Genomic DNA, 15,713 nt, shown 5'->3' on the forward strand with positions numbered 1-15,713 from the left:
CTTGTAACAAAGTCCTTTGAGATATAACTTCAGTACCCAACAAACTACACACAAAAATTGTAAAGACACTTATACACAACCCTCTTATTCATTTACACTTATTTGTGTGCATGTGTGTGTGCAGGTGTGCTCACGCACAGATGCGTGCATGTATTTCTGTGCTCCACAGGACGCGTGTGGAGGACAAAGAACAACCCGTGGAAATCAATTCTCTCTTTTCACCATTGGTTCCTAGGGACCAAACTCAGGCCGTCAGACTTGGGAGCAAGCACACTCCAGAGTCTTCCCACTAGCCCAGAGTTCCCTCAGTTTTGCGCTTTTGGAAATTAAGTATTCATCTGTCCACTTATTTGTTCATTTGGGGGAAGGGCACACGCATGTCCTGGTGCGGGAGCTCAGAGGACAGCTTGCAGCAGTTGGCTCTCTCCTTCTATCAGGTAGTTTCTAGGATTGAACTCAGGTCCTCAGACTCTAGGGCAAGCACTTTTACCTGTGGAGCCATCGCGCTGCCTCCACTGAGGACTCTGTTTTGATAAGCCCAGGCACAGGCCCACACCCACAGGTTATACCTTATCCTTTCTTTGTACCTTGCTATTGACAGCAAGGTTAAGTTTATATAAAATCTCTTCCTAATTGGGGCTGGGGAGACAGTTTCAGGAGAAAAGAGTACGCTCTGCTTTTGCAGAAGACCTGAGTTCAATTCTTGGGACCCTCACCAGGTGGCTCAAGGGTTACCTATAACTTCAGCCACAGGGAATCATCTGAAACCCTCTGCTGGCCTCTGCGGACACCTCTACTCTCATGTGCATGAATACACACACACACACACACACACACACACACACACACAGAGACATGCACACGTGCACACTTAAGAACATGTGTGCACATGTGTGTATACACAAATGCACATATGCCCTCTGCTGGCCTCTGTGAAAACCTCTACTCACATGTACGTGCACATACAGACACAGACATACACATGTGCACACTTAAGCACATGTGTGCACATGTGCATATACATACACACACATGCACACACACACACACACACACACACACTCTTCCTGAAAGCCTGCAGATCTACTTCACACTGGCTCATCTGGAAAGTCTCCTCTGTGGTCAAGCAAAACCCCTGGTGTCACCAAGTGGAGATCTCTGGAATCCCTCAAGCTACCACAGGCCACTGTGGAGCTGTGCCTTCTGCCCACTTCCCCCTGCTGCTGACTCTGTGACCTTAAAAATTTCCACTTTTCAAACTGAAAAGGATTTTTTTCCCCATGAAAAAGAGCAGCGCTTTTGGTGTCACTTGGGTGGTCACATCTTGAGCAAGAGAATGTCTCGCCCTGGGTACAAAGGTTCTGAACCACAGGTACAACCCTTTCCTACCTCCTGGAGGCTGGAGGCCCACTCTGTTGGTCATAATGACGGACTATTATGCCTTCTTGCTAAATCACCCTGCTTATCATTCCAAGAAGGTAAGTTCCCACGTCTCGTCAACAGGCTCTGCCTTTCTGCTTTCGGAGGAGCAGATGAGTCACCACCACGGCACTAAAAACCTTTAAAGAGCTTGAATGTTCAACTATGGGTGGTTTGTGGCTGTTCAATGTGGTTGGCTCCCTAACAATGGATGGTAAAGTAGCTGGGTGCCCTCATCTCCCCTCATTTCCTCCCGCTCCAACGAGGACGTTGATGACATTGATGACATCGCCATTTGAGTTTCCTTAGAATTAGAATTAGAATTAGAATTCCATTTGTGTTTCCTTAGAATTAACTGCAAACCACCACGGTGCCAAGGGCTGTGAGGGAGGAAGATCAGAAATAGAGGACCCACGGACTTCGGCAGCAACAAAGTTAACCTGAAGGTTTAGGTAGGATTCTGTTGTCGCTGTCATCTGCTCCGAACTAACTGCCTCTCTCTGAAATTAACCCTCAGGGGAAACTCCAAAGTCCTGGTGCTTCCTCTGTGCTGCTGAAACGAAAGCCTGTAATAGTGTAAATGAGGCGATGTGGATGGAGACAACTGCACTACTGAAAAGGAAAACTGGCTAATCACCTCAGGGATAAGGAGAAGAGTCTTGTGTTAAAAGTGTCCTCAAGGGGCTGGGGATTTAGCTCAGTGGTAGAGTGCTTACCTAGGAAGCGCAAGGCCCTGGGTTCGGTCCCCAGCTCCGAAAAAAAAAGAACCAAAAAAAAAAAAAAAAAAAAAGTGTCCTCAAGGCGGCTGTAGGGGTGGCTTGGCAGTTAAGAGCCCTTGCAGCATTCTGTTGGCTGCTCTTGCAGAGAGACCAAGTGTGGTTGTCAGCACCCTCACGGTGGCTCACAACCACCCGTAACTCCAATTTGAGGTGATCTGAACCCTTTTCTGACTTTCTCAGTGTCCATACAGACAAGCAGGTACACACATATGCATAGATAATTTTTCAAAACACTAAAAGGAATAAAATAACTATATATATTCTAAAAGGTTGACACAGAGATAATTGGTGTGTAAGGGTCCAGATCATTGTGAGCCACCCTTGGGCTGCTGGTTCCTGGGTTTTATAAGAAAGCAGGCTCAGCAAGCCAGGGGAAGCAAGTCAGTGGGCAGCACCCCTCCATAGCCTCTGCATCAGCTCCTGCCCCAGGTTCCTGCCCTGCTTGAGTTCCTGTCCTGACTTCCTTCAGTGGTGAACAGTGATGTGGAAGTGTTTGACAAGTAAACTCTTTCCTCCCCAACTTGCTTTTGGTCATGGTGTTTCTTCACAACAATAAAAACCCTGACTAGGACACGTCCCAAGTCTTAAAAGGCAAGCGCCCCTTTTAAATTCCTAAGTATCAGTGAGTTTGGGAGAAATTGCTACCTAACACTGACACACAAGATGGAAGGGACACTAGGAAAGGCCACACCTGTATGACTCCAACCACACGGGAAAGCGCTGCAGGAAAAGTAAGGACAACACCAAACAGTACATGCTGGGATTTCTGTCGGGTAGGGGCAACCAGCAGCACACAGAGGAGTTTAGGCAGTGGGACTGCTTTGTATGCTGTTACGGTGGTAGAGCCACAAGTCACTGCTCCCTTTCCAAACCCACTGAAGGGGCCACACCAACAGTGAACCCCAAGGGGAACTGGACTTGGAACCATCAGCTGGGCTGGTTCAGGCTTATCATTGGTAACAAATGTGTCACTGCTGTGCTAGATGTGGTCAGTGGGGTGGAGTGGGGGGACCAAGGGTAGATGGGAATTCCCTGGACTTCTCACTCAACTTTGCTGAGAACCTAAAACTGCTCTAAAACAAATAATAAAACCTATTAAAAGTGTATTAAAGGGTTGGGGATTTAGCTCAGTGGTAGAGCGCTTGCCTAGCAAGCGCAAGGCCTTGGGTTCGGTCCTCAGCTCCGGAAAAAAAAAAAAAAGAACAAGGAAAAAAAAGTGTATTAAAGTGTGGTGACACGGGCCTTTAATCCCAGCACTTGGGAGGTAGAGGCAGGCAGATCTGTGAGTTTGAGGCCAGCCTGATCTAGAGTGTGAGTTCCAGGACAGCCAGGGCTACACAGGGAAACCCTGTTTTTAAAAAAAAAAAAAAAAACAAGCAAAACAAACAAACAAACAAAACCCAACAACAACAACAAAAAGTACTAATTTAACAGATCCGATGAGTCAGTGAGGGGGGGGATAAATGCTCAACCGCAGAGCTAGATTTCGACTATGTTGCCCTTTTAAGTAAAGTTAGCTTTCTCCCCTGGCCTTGCTCCTTCCACACTCCACCCTCTTCACAGTCCTGCAAGCATTCAGTCACTTTGTTTCTCTTTAACTCAACCTCAGCTGCCATCTGAGTACTCACCTTTGAGAGCAGATACAGCCTCCGCCCTGCTGGGGCACGACCATCAGAGCTTAATCCACCTTTCCTTGTTGTCACCCTTTGCTGCCCCGCCCCTCTCTCCTTTTCATCCACAGCTCCCAGGTGCTCTGGCTCCAGAACTCTTAGACTCACAGTAAGATGAACGCCAGGGCCAAGTAGAAATCACCACTCCGGACCTCTGAGTGTCCTCTGCCTTCATCCTGTCCCAAGCACTCAAGCCTGGCCTTCAGGGTGTGATTGGGGGTGCAGAGAAGAACGCCATACTTCCCTAGGGTCCGCTTCAGAGGGTATATTCATTATTCTCCCCGTTGCTATGATAAAATACCCAACGAAAGCGACGAAGGGAAGATTTATTTTGGCACTCGGTTTTAGGGTACAGTCCATCGTGGTGCACTGGACACACTGCTTCCACAGGAAAGACAGACAGCGGATAAATTCTTGCGCTCACTTCACCTTCTCCGTTTTATTAAGTCTAGGACCCCTGCTCACAGGAATGTCGCCGTCTATATTTAACTTGGATCTGCACACCTTATTTAACCTGATCAAGATAATCCTAGATGATTCTAGATCTTGTCAGGTTACACCCCAGTATTAACCGCCGCATAGGGCTTTGATTGGGAAGGGTTCGGGGCTGAGGATTGAATCCAGTGTCTGGCGGGCAAGCACTGTCATTTAACCACACCCTCCTCCCTACTTAAGAGGCCTTTACCAACTGTGGAATGAGTGGTTTCCTCAGCTTTCTCATGCTGGCCAAGTCTTAAAGACAAACACAGATGGCTACTGTGTTAGGCAGGTTCCTCTCTCCGAAAGGTGAAACCTGGAAGACCGAAAAAAGCTTCCTCTCAAAGGCCATGATTCCCATTCACCCCACCCAAGACGGCAGACTCTTCATGGACCCAAACCTCTCTTCTTGCAATGGGGCGAATTCCAACTGGAACACGGTTCTTTCCAGTCCAACGCCCTAGTCACTCACTGCCCGGTGAAATCATGGGAAGAGGCCAGGCAACCACAGGCCTACCGGGTGGTGAGAGGTTTCCCAGGGCAACCGCTTCCCCCACCAAAAGCAGCTGATCCTGCCCCCTCCCCTCTGTGAGCCATTTCCTGCCCGAACAAACAGCCCCTCCCAAGTCCTAAATCTATCTTAGCTCAGAGGCCCTTGGGCATTGGCGTTTGCTGTGTGACCTGTAGGTCTGGAACAAAAATAATGGTCCCTGGGGTGTGACTCTCCCTGGCAGTCCCAGAAAGAGGATGGGTTATTTTAATCTGGTAATAAATAGTCCAGTCCTAATAAATGAAACAGTCACTTGTCCGCCCAGTATAATTGTGTGAGCAAATGCTCCAAAAACCTAAGGTGGCAGGTCCTTGGCCAGGTTTGGAGTGCGCATATGTGAGATTGCCTCTGCAGTTCCCCATTTAGGCTGCCCTCTTGCCTCCTTATGGAAGCTTTTTCCTTCCCTGGCAAACCATCCCCACCCATCTCAGTCACCACCTTTCGTTTCCAAACTAGGATCACGTCTGGAAAGGACTTGGTTAATTCGAACAGACTTGGAACAAATGGGAATTGAAGTTATGCTGGAAAAGACGTTGACAATCAGCCAAAAGTGTGGGACCGAAGTATTTATGAAATAGAAATAGAAGATTTGGAAAATGAAACATGCCGTTAAGGGAGAGCCACACTGAGGGAAGTCTCTGAGCCGTGGACCCCTGGGGTACACAGGTAGCTGATGGTTGGTGGGTGCAGAATGGAGGGGGGTTCCTCAGTGTGGCATCTGCTCACTCGATGCTGTAAGAAACCCTAATTAAACTCTTGGTTCACCAATGACTTGAACGTCCTTGGCCCGTTGGAGGTGTCCTATCTGTCTGACTCCTCAGAAGAAGTTTACACAAGGCTTGCATATCTGATAACACCCTTTACCTGATGGATAGCAAACCTGAACAGAGAATTCTAGGCTGAAACTCACTTCCCCTTGTGAATGGTGACAGTCTTGCCATTGATGAGGACTCCAGAGCACCTTTGACATGTGTGTGTGTGTGTGTGTGTGTGTGTGTGTGTGTGTGTGTGTGTGAGAGAGAGAGAGAGAGAGAGAGAGAGAGAGAGAGTCCAACAGACTGACAGACAGAGGAGAGAGACAGAAAGACAGAAACAGAGAGAGACAGAAACAGAGAGGGAGGGAGGGGGAGAAAGGGAGGGGGGAGAGGGAGGGGGAGGGAGAGGGAGGGGGAGGGAGGGAGAGGGGGAGGGGGAGAGGGAGAGGGAGAGGGAGAGGAGGGAGAGGGAGAGGGAGAGGGAGAGGGAGAGGGAGAGGGAGAGGGAGAGGGAGAGCACTCTGTCTCCAGATTACATTACTGCTCATGGCTCCTCTGTTTCCTGCTGACCAATTGATGTAGGCTTCTGTTTCATTTTGTTTTGTTTTTGTGGGACTGAGGATTGAAGCCAGGGCTTTATGTCTGGCATGAGTTTTTTTTATTTTGGTGTGTGCCTGCATAGTATATGTGTATGCACATGCACATGCTAGTGTATCAAGGCCAGACATGATTTTCATGTTTGTTTTCTGTTTTGCTTTTTGTTTTGTTGTCCTTGTTGTTGAGACAGGGTCTCTTTTTTTTTTTTTTAAGATTTATTTATTATATTTATGAGTACACTATAGTTGTCCTCAGATACACCAGAAGAGGGCATCGGATCCCATTACAGATGGTTGTGAGCCACCATGTGGTTGCTGGGAATTGAACTCAGGACCTCTGGAAGAGCAGTCGGTGCTCTTAACCGCTGAGCCATCTCTCCAGCCCAGAGACAGGGTCTCTTACTGAACCCAGCGCTCACAGATTAGTTAGACCGGCTAGCCAGCAAGTTCCAGGGATGTAGATGTCTTTAATCCTAATACCAGGGAAGCAAAGACAGGCAGATTTGTGAGTTTCAGGCTACCCTGGTCTCTATCAGTCCCAGAACACCGAATGCTAGCTACATAGTGAGACTCTGTCTTAAAGCAAAGGCTGGAGAGTTGGCTGGTCGCTTATGAGCACTGCTGCTCTGAGCCGAGGAGTCAGGTTAAATTCCCAGTACCCAGAAGGCAGCTCACAGCTGTCTGCAACTCCAGCTCCAAGGAACTGGACTCACTCTCCTGCCCCACAGGCATCAGCCATGCCTGTGGGATACAGACATACGTGCAGGTCGAAGACCCAACACATGCTTTTTAGAAACGGTTCATTGTGTCTGAGGAAGGACAGTTGAGGCTGTCTTCTGGCTTACACATGCATATACAGAATTACGTTGGAATCCTGGGGTGGAATCACTGTGTTCACAAAGGTTCTTACCAGCCTTCTTCTTCAGTTGGATGCAACAAGATCCAAAACACCTTTCCGATCGAACACAGGGAGCTCACCTTACTGTATAGATATCCAGTTCCTGTGAACGCCTGGTAACAGGGTTCATGGAACATGGAGGCAGTTTGTAACAAATCGTTCTATTTTTATTTTACTATATTTTATTTTATTGTCCCGGTTACTGTTTTGGGGACATGTCCGTGCCATGGCACGCATGCACAAATCAGAACACAACTTTGTGGAATTGGTTCTCTCCAGAACCTGTATGTGGGTTCTAAAGATCAAAGCCAGATCATCAACCATGTAGGGCAAGATCCTTTTGCCAAAAAGCCACCCTATTGGCCCAACAAACTATTCTTTTAAAAAGTTTTCCTCAGAGGCTGGAGAGACAGCTTGGTCATTAAGAGCTTGGGCTGGGCTGCCCTTCCAGAGGACCTAGGTTCAGTTCCCAGCACCCACATGGTGGCTCACACCTTCATTGAACTCCAGGTCCAGGGCATCTGACGCCATCTTCTGGCTTTCATGGGCACTGCACACACATGGTGCACATTAACTCACTCAGGTGCACACACATACATATACATTTTTTTTTCTTTTTTCTTTTTTCTTTTTTTCGGAGCTGGGGACCGAACTCAGGGTCTTGCGGTTGCTAGGCAAGCGCTCTACCACTGAGCTAAATTCCCAACCCCTACATTTTTTAAAATATCTTAAAAATAAAATCGCATTCTTCACTGACGGATTGTGGGTTGCTGTCTATATGAAGGTGAGGGCAGGCACAAGATAAGGCAAGAGCCTGTGATTGGGCAATGGAAAAGAATGGTTGGGCTGAGAGTTTCAGAGACCAAACCAAGAGCACAGAGAGGGGAGAAGAAAGGAAGATGGAGGAAGAGAAGGATGACCCAGATTCGTGTGGCTTTAAATAGCCACAGGTAGCTATGAATATCACTTGAGGGATGGATTGTTACAGGACAATGTGTCCAGTCTAAGTGGGCAGCGTCTATCAATATCAATCAGTTCTAGGTTTATCGTGTGGACTTTTGTGGGTTGAGAACTTGCTGATATAAATCTGACTGATACGTTACAAGCCTCTAGAGTTTTGACTTTACCAGGTTACGGGGATTTGTGACAGCTAACCATGAGATGGGTGGTCACTGCATGGGGCTAGCCATGGAGGCGGCGAGACCACTGGAGTCAGAGAGCAGCCGGCGCTAGCGTGGGATGGTTCGTCTCAGTTTTTTATTATTTAACACAGCAGCAGAGACTGAAGCCCTTCACAGGGAAAATTGGGGTATTTCAGATAAACTCAATGGTGCTGTTCAAGCGAAATACTTCATTGTGTTTTCATACTTAAGTACTGCTGTGTGTGTTCTGAGTGTGTGTGCCTGTGCACGTGCTGGAGTGTGGTTGAACCCAAGGTCTTGTGCATGTCGAGGCTGGTTGTCTGCAACTGGACTGTGTCTCCAGCCCTTCCTATTTGCTTTCTACCCGCTAATTGGCACACTTTTACCCTATAGGGAAATCTAGCCGGGAAGCCCTTTTGAAAATGCACTTGATAAAGAGGGCGTCTGTGGCCTCATAATTTACCCACGTTTGCACAACCTCACAGCACTCAGCCCTGATGAGACTTGCTCCCAGTAGACCATATATGCACTTCTGTTCATTAAAGTACTCTTGTCAGAAACGTATAATCGCGTACAGCTTGAGGCTTAAAGCTCAGACTCCTGTGGTCTGTTAGTGTCCTTGTGGCTCCCCTCAGAGCTCACACTGACACCACAGTGTTGACTTAATCACCTCTCTGACTAAAACCTTCAATGGCTGCCCATTGCTATCATTTGAAGCTTTGACCTTCTCGACAGGCCTTGTGTGGTCTAACTGAGGAGGAAGAGAAGAGAAGGGGGAGGGGGAGGGGGAGGAAAAGAAGGAGGGGGAGGGTGGGGAGAGGAGTCTTTGGAAGCCCTGTTTGGGTCATTTCCTCCAGGAAACCAAGTTAGCATACAATGTAGCAGGCTACCCCTTGAAGAAAGCGACCCCACTTCTGGGAGGCTGGAGAGTGGAGCAGACCCAGAGCAGATCCTGAACTGACATTTGTTCTCCATCTCTAGTTTTAGAAAAAAAAAAAAGTCAGCAAAAGACACACATCAAAGAACTGTTCCTACCTGCCCCAGATCCTTCTAGAAGGCTTTATAATTAAAGAGGCCACAGGTCTTGTGACTTCCCTTAAAGCCTTGTCCTGAACCTTAGCCCCAGAACTGAGAGAGGAATTTAGACTCGTGCCTGTGAAGTGAAGTCATTCATACCTTTAGTTTAGTTCAGTGATAACTCGGAGGAGGGAAAGTCTTCAAGTCCCAGAGAGTTAAAAAAAGACTGTGCAACGAAACAAAAACCATCAAAACATGAGAGTGATCACCAGCAATTGGCTGATCAGGATGAATCTCCATACAGGCTTCTTTCTGTTCCACTCCGGGGTCCAACCTAGCTTGTGACAATGTCTTAGTCTTTTTTCTTATTTTGTTATTTAGTTGTGTGTGTGTGTGTGTGTGTGTGTGTGTGTGTGTGTGTGTGTGTGTGCACGCATGCACGCGCATGTGTGTAGGTGCCCTTCGAAGCTAGAGGTTTTGGATCCCCTGGAGCTGTGGGTATAAATAAACTGCTTGAGGTAGGGAGTCATACTGCAAGAGCAGTGCATGCTCTTAACCACAGAGCCATCTCCTCAGCCCTGGTCTTTCCTTCTGTGGGAATATTAACAATATGGACACATGCTGGTGTGAATGAGAGTGAGGAGTGAGTTGTCGTGTGTGGTTTGGAGGGTGCTGGAACTTTGTGCAACCTGAGGTGGTCATTTGGTGATGGCTTGGTAGTAGTCACTGGCTTTGCTTACACAGGTGGAGGAATTTGCCCAGACTTTCAGAGTCTTTGCTCTGACTGAGAGTCTGCTCTGAAGAGAGATGTGAGAGGAAGTCTACCTGTTCTCACACAGTGAAGGCTGTGTATACAATGGCTTAACATAGAAAAACATCAGTATTAGAAGGTTCCAGAGGAACTGTTTCTTCAAGAACCACTTTCAGTTGGCTGGAGAGATGGTTCAGTGGTTAAGAGCACTGATTGCTCTTTCAGAGGTCCTGAGTTCAATTCCCAGCAACCACATGGTGGCTCACAACCATCTGTAATGGGATTGGATGCCCTCTTCTGGTGTGTCTAAAGACAGCGACAGTGTCCTCACTCACTCACATACATAAAATAAATAAATCTTTTTTTTTTAAAGAACTACTCTCATAAAATGTGAAATTTGAATGGAGTCTTATCAGTCCTTAATATCTGCAACTGTGGAGAGATCATGCACAAACTGTGGATGCACAGAGGACGTTGTACTCACAGAGAAGCACTAAGAGACCGGGAATATTAATCACACAGTGTTTCCTTGAAGGAGGAGATAAAATCCATCCAGAGGGCTAAGAGCAGAGGTTCTTAACAACCTGGTGACATTTCTGCTATCTGTAGGGACAGACCTCACCCAAATTCCCCAGAATGATTATCCCAGACTCTTCCCTCCCTAGACTGTCACCCATCCTTAGGGCAGATGTCAAATGTTGTTTGTGGCTTCCTGACCTTTATGCTATCTGTCAGAGACCACACAGCTTCTAGGGCCTTTTAGGTATAGAACTCAAGCTTATGGTTGCATGTACTTTGTATGGGAACATTTCACAACCAAATCATAACGAGGCCTGAGCCCAGGGATTGGCTGGTCCTTCTAAAGTGGAGTCCCTTATGCACTCTTACTCAGCAGGAACTCTTTCCTCTGCTTGCCTGTGCTCTGTCCTGTCCTCTGCCTCTAGTCAAGTGTGCTGGCAAACTTGCCCCCACTGGACTTTTTCTTGAGGCTCAGGTGGCAATGGGAACATCTAGTAGCATCTGGGCTACTCCTGGGGTGGAAGTCAGAGATATTCTCCTTCCTATCTGTGGCTCTCAACCATCAGACCTATGTTATCAGGCTCATGGCAGGAATCTTTACCTGCTAAGGCATCTTGCCAGCTCCTCAGACATTCTCCACCTGTCTCCTTTCTCCAGCCGAATTTCATCAGCTAAACCACCAGAGGAAGGGTCGGAGTTGCACTTAAAGCCACTGATCAGGGTGGCTATAAGAACAGGAAAGAAACTTCACCCACCAATAAGGGACCCCCCCAACTTTCTTAGTGTATAGATTTTAAAAGAGCTGACACATCTCTGGAGAGCTAATTTTAACAATTCAAATAGTCTGGTGAGGCTGAGTCATGTTCACGTATAAAAAAAAACAACCTCTTTACATATTCTATATTAATTTAGCATGGACTTGGAGAAGAGGAAGACCGTAAAATCCATATTAAATCACAGGAAGAAATGTTAGTAGTGGCCACATATATCTCTCACTCGGGGTTATTACTTGAGATAGATAGGTAGGTGGATGATGGATGGATGGATGTGTGGATGGATGGGTGGATGGGTGGGTGGATGGATGGATGGGTGGATGGATGGATGGATGGATGGATGGGTGGGTGGATGGGTGGATGGATGAGTGGGTGGATGGATGGGTGGATGGGTGGGTGGATGGATGGATGGATGGGTGGATGGATGGATGGATGGGTGGATAGATGGATGGATGGGTGGATGGGTGGATGGGTGGATGGATGAGTGGGTGGATGGATGGGTGGGTGGGTGGATGGATGGATGGATGGATGAATGGGTGGGCGGGTGGATGGGTGGGTGGGTGGATGGGTGGGTGGGTGGATGGATGGATGGATGGATGAGTGGGTGGATGGATGGGTGGATGGACGGGTGAATGAATGGGTGGATGGGTAGATGGGTGGGTGGGTGGATGGGTGGGTGGATGGATGGGTGGGTGGATGGGTGGATGGATGGGTGGATGGGTAGATGGGTGGGTGGGTGGATGGATGGATGGGTGGATGGATGGGTGGATAGATGGATGGATGGATGAGTGGATGGATGGATGGGTGGATGGATGGATGGATGGGTGGATGGATGGATGAGTGCGTGGATGGATGGATGGATGAGTGGGTGGATGGATAGACAGATGGATGGGTGGATGGATGGATGGGTGGATGGATGGACGGATGGATGGACAGATGGATGGGTGGATGGATGGATGGGTGGATGAGTGGGTGGATGGATGGATGGATGGGTGGGTGGGTGGATGGATGGGTGGATGAGTGGGTGGATGGATGGGTGGGTGGGTGGATGGATGGGTGAATGGATGGGTGGATGGGTAGATGGGTGGGTGGGTGGACGGATGGATGGACAGATGGATGGGTGGATGGATGGATGGGTGGATGAGTGGGTGGATGGATGGATGGATGGGTGGGTGGGTGGATGGATGGGTGGATGAGTGGGTGGATGGATGGGTGGGTGGGTGGATGGATGGGTGAATGGATGGGTGGATGGGTAGATGGGTGGGTGGGTGGATGGGTGGGTGGATAGATGAATGGATGGATGGATAGATGGATGGGTGGGTAGATGGGTGGATGGGTGGGTGGGTGGATGGATGGAGGAATGGATGGATGGATGTGTGGATGGGTGGATGGATGGATGGGTGGGTGGGTGGGTGGGTGGGTAGATGGATGGATGGGTGGGTGGATGGGTGGGTGGATGGATGGAGGAATGGATGGATGGAGGAATGGATGGGTGGATGGATGGCTGGGTGGGTGGGTGGATGGATGGATGGGTGATGGATGGGTGGATGGATGATGGATGGATGGATGGGTGGGTGGATGGGTGAGTGGATGGATGGAGGAATGGATGGATGGATGATGGATGGATGGATGGCTGGGTGGGTGGGTGGATGGATGAATGGGTAGGTAGGTGGATGGATGAATGGATAATAGCTAGCTAGATGATAAATAGATTGAAGAATGGATGAATATATTATAGATAAATATATGGATAGATGGATAGATAGGATTTTACAAGTCCTTACAGATGAGCTATTATTTTAAAACAAGGATTTTTAAAAAGGTTCGTTTCGGGCTGGAGAGATGGCTCAGCGGTTAAGAGCACTATCTGCTCTTCCAGAGGTCCTGAGTTCAAATCCCAGCAACCACATGGTGGCTTACAACCATCTATAATCAGGTCTGGTGCCCTCTTCTGGCCTGCAGGCGCATACACGCAGGCAGAAAGCTGTATGATGTATATATACATAATAAATAAATAAATGTTTAAAAAAAAAAGGTTCGTTTCATATTTAATTGTGTGTACATGAGCATGTGAGTGCAGGTGCCCGGGAAGGCTGAGGAGGGCATTAGAGCGATTGGAGTTGGTGTTAGATGTTGTGAGCCTCCCAGTGAGGGTACTGGGAACTGAGCATGAGTCTTCTGCAAGAGCCGTACACGCTCTTACCTGCTGAACAGTATCTCCAACTTCAAGCATTTTCTAGGGAATGCGTTTTTATGGAATAAAATATCCATATGAGTCTAATTAACATAGAAGTACATAGTTTTATATTTCTTTGACTAAATGCTAACTGAAAACGATTATTTCATTCTAATGGGATGTAGGAAATTACAGCCATTTTAGAGATATCTGTGACTTTATTACCAGTAAAAATGCTACACGTTGTCTATCACGTTAAAGTCACTCCAGGTGTCTCTCCAAATATTGTTGATATGTATTACAAAATTCCTGTTGGTCTTAATGTTATTTAGTGCATTATTAAAGAATATAGTATAAGACAGTTCAGTTGTCTACAGTTGTGTAACAAATTGTCCCAAAACTTTTTGTTGAATATTTTTAATCCCAATCTGGATCTCTACCCTGCCTTTGATCATTTAGTTCCTGGATAAAACAAGCACACCCACCCACCCACCCCACTTCCCCCCCCCCCCACAACCTTTATATTTACAATAAGCCTTAATCAGCACATGAGCTGGGCAGATCTCTATCCTTGGGCTGTTATGTCTATTTCCCTGCCAATAATCCCATTATGTAATCCGCTATGTTTTGTCTGGGCTGTTCTTAGCTCCAATTAGCCAACCCACATGGCCATTATTTTAAGATTCTTACCCCATAGTTAGCATCTTCTTATTTTTTAACCTTCTTTCCTCTCAGACCCCAAGTCTGAGAACCTGAGACTTCTCCTATCTCTCTTCTGCCTTGCTATTGGCTGTAGACATCTTTATTCCCCAACCAGGGGTAATTTAGGAGACAAGGTTACATAGTGTCACCTGGGTACTATCAGTTGGGTATTTGCAGACTCTCTCATCCCGGAAGGCAACCAGGGCTTGAGGGCCAGTAGTTAGCATTACAATACAAGCAAAAGACCAGACCCTAACAAAAAACTTTGTAATTTAAAACAATTTATTGTCTGGCAGCATAGTTCACACCTTTAACCCCAGCACTTGGGAAGTAGCAGAGGCAGACAGAACTCTGCATTTAAGGCCAGCCAGGTTTGCAGTGCGAGTTCCAGAACAGCCAGAGCTACATAGAGAAACCCTATCTCAAAACAAACAAACAAAACAATTCACTATCTCACGGTTGTATGGGACAGGACCTGGCTTGGCTCAGCTAGGTCTGGGGCCACAAGACTGGACTCAAGGGATTGGGAGGGGCTGCAGTTGGCACACAACTCTACCTCTAAACTTACTTGCAAGATTGTTGGCAGGATTTAGTTCCTGGAGAGGGATTAGGATGAGGGGTGTAACCTCCGGGTGATAGTTTTGTTTTATTTTGCGACAGGGTCTTTCTGTGTGACCTAGGTTGTATGACCAGACTAACCTCTCTCTCACAGAAAGCTGTCTGCCTTTGTCTCTCCAGCTGAGGGCCAGGCTCTTGACAGCCTCTGACTGGGATGAGTCTTGGTTCTTGGTTCTTGGTTCTTGGGTCATAATGTGGACATAGTGTGACCCTCATAATGCTCACAGTGGAGCGGCTTGCTTCCACCCAGGCGAGTTACAACTAGAGAGGCCCAGTGGAATGAAGGCTAGGGTCCCTTATTATCCAGTCATGGGAACAACAAACCACAACTTTCACCACACTCCCTTTTAAGAACAATGTTACAAGGTCCAGCCCACACTCAGGAGAAGGGAATTAGACAAGGCAATAAAAATCATCTTGGGACATCATCTTAAGCACTGCCTACTGTGCGGTGACATCACAAATTCACTTTTTTCCCATTTTGATAAGTGCTTATTGGCATAATTAATTTTCCTTGTAGACTTGATATTGCGGTAAACTTTCTAACCCAAATAAGCCCGTGCAAGGAAAACACAACTCAAATAATATGAATACAAGCTGTGTGCCTCGACTGGGCAGATCTACCCTACACTACTCTATTCCCCAGCTATGAGATCCCTTGTTATTTTTGGTTTCTCTAGGTCATGTGCCTCAGCTCCATTTTCCTTCCACTTCCTCCTCCTCGGTTGTCCCCCCCCCCTTTCTCTCCCCCCTCATCCCCCAAAGTCTTCAGCTCCACCCTCCTTCCCCTGCCCAATCACCAGCCCTAGCCTTTGTTTCACAAGTTAAAATGGGGAGAAGATTCTGATGAAGTCACCTGAGTGCAAGGATT

The 15,713-nt window shown here is 47.5% G+C and overlaps 1 protein-coding gene across 1 annotated transcript in view; it reads left to right on the plus strand.

Moving 5' to 3' along the window:
- Positions 1-1,753: 1,753 nt before the first annotated feature.
- Positions 1,754-15,713, plus strand: part of Stk38l (serine/threonine kinase 38 like) — a 76,876-nt gene continuing 62,916 nt past the window's right edge. Inside the window, exons 1-2 of the mRNA XM_039108393.2 lie at positions 1,754-1,871; positions 5,352-5,561. The gene's annotated coding sequence lies outside the window, so the exon portion shown is untranslated. The remainder of the gene's footprint in view (positions 1,872-5,351; positions 5,562-15,713) is intronic.

This window comes from Rattus norvegicus, chromosome 4 (genome assembly GCF_036323735.1).
Source record: "Rattus norvegicus strain BN/NHsdMcwi chromosome 4, GRCr8, whole genome shotgun sequence".
NCBI classification, from domain to species: domain Eukaryota; kingdom Metazoa; phylum Chordata; class Mammalia; order Rodentia; family Muridae; genus Rattus; species Rattus norvegicus.